Consider the following 3,930-nt stretch of genomic DNA (forward strand, 5'->3'; position numbering starts at 1 on the left):
TTTGGAGCATCCTTGGCCCTTTCAGTAAAATGGAAACTCACAGTTGCGGCCTTGAGTTCAGCAGACAATTTATGCTTTGTAACTGAGATAATAATAGGTAAAGCCAAAGTGGCTTGTGAGACCCAAAGTAGGTATAAATCCAAGAGGACCAGTTAGGAGAGCTTGGGGGGTGGGCAGCCACTAAATGGCCTGATTCAAGGCAGTAATGGTTACCACTGGAGGGAGGGAGGTCAGATGACTTTTTTAAAATTAACTTTGTTGGTTTTAAGATATATTTTAAAATAATAAGTTCAATGAAATTAAATATTCTTTCTCAACGTGAGTTTTAGTGGGTATGTGGTATTTCCCTGCACGGTGGCCCATCATATGTTTTCACCAACCCCCCCTGTTGAACATAAACATTGCTGCTAGTATTTCATTATTATAAAGAGTGTCGACAATCGATATCTTTGTAGCCAAAACTTCCCATAAATATCATGATTATTTTCTTAAGCCAAGTTCTAGGTGTTGAATTTCAACATCAGATGTTAGTATTTTTTCAGTCTTTTCAGATACATATATATATATAACCTCTGTACATATACACACACATACATACCATTACACATATATACATATGCGTATAGACATACATTTACATACATACATGTATACACACACACACAGATTGCTCTCCCAGCAGTCACCAACACTGATAATAGTATGTTTCCTAAAACTCTCTTTATAAATTTCACTTTTTTATCATTACCAATTTGATAGGTTAAAAGCCAATATTCGGCAAAATGACAGGCCAGGCGTTCCAAGCTCTCATTTCTCCATAGAAATATGAAGAAAACAACCAGAAACTATCTGAACTAATTTAATAGGGGCTTTGAAAAACAGTCAAAGGTTTATAGCAACCAAGCAAACACTCAAGCAAGAAAAAGCCATCTTTAAAATGGCAGGAAAGTTCAGTGGCATTTTTTACTTGCTACTGCCCTACCCCTTCCCCAGTGTGGTAGTTAATGGTCTTGGTCCCAAGCTGTAGCATCCTGTTTCCCAGTTCCCACATCTCCCTCGCCTTGAACTAGAGGGAGCATGGAAGACCTAATCAGTATACTGTCTGACCCACAAGAAATGGTAAAGGGAGTCCTTAAGATTGAAATGAAAGGGTTCCAGACAGAATCTCACAGTAGTATGAGGATGTCTGATAAAGATAAAAACACAGGAAATATCAAAACCAGTATTTTAATTTTGGTAGCAACTGTACTTTTCATTTTCAATAGGACTTAAAGGCAACTGCATAAAAAAATTATAAACCTATGTTATTGGGTATACAATGTAAAAAATGTAACTTGCAATATTAATAACATGAAAGGGAAACAACTATTGGAGCAGAGTTTTTGTATGCAATTGAAGCTAAGTTGGTATATTCAAATTAGATAGTTATAACTTTAGGATTGTTAAAACTTTGCCATGTAATCCCACAAAGAAAATGTCTACAGAATATACAGAAAAGTATATGTAGAAGGGAATCAAAACATGGCATTACCAAAAAACCAACTGAACAGAAAAGAAGGCAGTAATAGAAAAGAGACAAAAAAGCTGTAAGACATTTTTTTTTTTTTTGCAGTGGAGAAAGACTGGCTATTTTATTATGAATGGCACCACCACCCAGGAGAACATGAAGCTAATGCTCAAAAGCGCAAACTCCCTGATCCAGGATTCTGGGCGGGTTGTTAAGGGTATGGGGTAACAAGTGTGCAGAAGCAATGGCGAGAAAAGTATTAATTCAGGGACCTTGGAACTTGGCCATTTATGGTAAGGGGTGTCAACAGAGGATCTTCCTAGACAACGGACCCTCCACTTCTGAAAAGGTTCCAGTGTTCAAGTTCTGTTTACGTCTCGGTTCGTTGGTTCTGTTGGGGGGCGGGGGGAACAGGGAGACAGTTCCAGTTGCAGCCGAAGGGCAGTTTTGAAAATAACAAAATGACAGTAAGTTCTTATCAGTAATTACTTTAAAGTGGATTAAACTGTTCAATCAAAAGGCAGAGATTGGCAGAATGAATTTTTTAAATGATCCAAATACATACAGTCTACAAGAGACACACTTTAGATCTGAAGACAAAAAAAAACTGAAAACAAAAGAATGGGAAAAAAATATTCCATGCAAAGAGTAACCAGAAGAAAGCTGGATAGGCTATATAAATAGCAGATAAAATAGACTTTAGGTCAAAAACTGTTACAAAAGATAAAGAAAAACATCTGTTTGGGTAGAGATCAATTTAACAAGACATAAAAATTACAAATGTATATGCACCAAAAAAGAGCCCCAAAATACATGAAGCAAACCTTCACAGAATTGAAAGGAGACTCAGTTCTACTATAATAGCTGGATATTTTAATAGCCACTTTTAATAGTAGATAGAAGAAACAGAAGATCGAAAAGAAATAGCAAATTTGAACAATACTACAAATCAATTATGCCTCACAAATTCAGAACACTCGACAGCAGCTTTTTTGTTTTATGTGCCTAATGGCCATTTCTAATCTGTCCAATCTGTGACCTAGTTTTTAATCATTTGTCTTTTTTATAGTTCTAAGAGTTCCTTTATATATTTTGGATTCTGAACCCTTATCAAATACATAATTTGCAGATATTTTCTCCCATCCTTTGGGGTTGTCATTTTGCTTCCTTGGTGGTGCTATTTAAAGCACAGAAGTTTTAGGCCTTTTGAGCCACGCTTCTCTTGCTCAGGCCCATTTCCACATCTGGAAGTGTACTTTCTAATAAAACTTTTCTACTGTAAAAAAAAGTTTTAAATTTTTATGAAATCAATTTATCAATTTTAAATCTTTTTGTATTTGCAACACTTCTGTACAACTAAAATTACTTCAAAATTACAAACTTTGTATAAAAATGTATGTAACAAGTTTATAAGGCTACACTTCTACCAACAGGAAATGGAAATGAAATTTTCATTTGCTATTCAACATAATTTTGTTTCTGTTCCTTTTTTCTGGATTATACAAGCAAATTATCTGAGAGAATTATTCCTTTTTTTGGGGGGAAATTAACATCGTTGGTAAACTCAGCATCCAGAGGTAACTATCATTGTAACTGACGTTTATAGTCTTACAGAAATATGTAAACATTTATAAAAATTTAAGATTTAGGATTGTTTATGCTACAAGAAGAGAGCCATGCCATGTAAACGTGGGGATGGATGACTCATGGACTAACGGGAGTTTGTGTTGCAAAGTAACAGCAAGGAAAAAATGCTCAATTAGAGCAGTTCGGGGGGTGATGCTTGAACTGGTTTTGCAAGACATGTGATGGCTGTTTCAAGGGAAATAAAGAGGGTGGCCAGGAATAAAGGGATGTAATGGGAGTGGAAACTGATGACAGTAAGCCAGGCAGGACAATATTGGACTTTAATGGGCCTCAGATGACAGTGGATGTGACTCTTGGAGAGTTTTGGGCAAGGGTGCATCGTGATAAGGATGCGCATTTCAGGGACAGCTCATGAAGTTGTGTGGAAAACAAATTAGAGAGAATGGCAGCCAGTGACTTGGCTGGGGGACCGTGGAAACGAGTGTAGTGGGTGTTATGTAGGAGTGCACACAGGTGACTGACCGTATGTCCCAGTTGGCCAGAGACGCCCCAGATTACCCTTCTGGTCCTAGAGTAGCCACACGGCACCCTCTGTCACTCTCGAAAGCGTCTGAGTTTGGTGAATGAGTATTTCCTACACACATACACGCACGGTCTTCACGTGAGACACACTATTTTGCATTCTTACTTTTTTAACGTCGGTTGCAACCCATTAAACTTACTTCGTGACACACGAATTGTCCCTGACTGCCATGTCTTGGGGAAAGGGGAAGGGAAAGAACTAGGTTCGCACGTGCTGGGCGGGAGGCCAAGGCGCCCACCTCGCGGTGCCCCCG

General features: G+C 37.9%; 1 long non-coding RNA gene across 1 annotated transcript in view; it reads left to right on the forward strand.

The window, feature by feature from the left end:
- LOC102888250 overlaps positions 1–2,978 on the forward strand; it is a 3,788-nt gene extending 810 nt beyond the window's left edge. The window contains exon 4 of the long non-coding RNA XR_001516836.2: positions 1,613–2,978. This is a non-coding gene — a long non-coding RNA (uncharacterized LOC102888250). The remainder of the gene's footprint in view (positions 1–1,612) is intronic.
- Positions 2,979–3,930: the final 952 nt, after the last annotated feature.

Source organism: Pteropus alecto, unplaced genomic scaffold (genome assembly GCF_000325575.1).
Source record: "Pteropus alecto unplaced genomic scaffold, ASM32557v1 scaffold214, whole genome shotgun sequence".
Lineage (NCBI taxonomy): Eukaryota > Metazoa > Chordata > Mammalia > Chiroptera > Pteropodidae > Pteropus > Pteropus alecto.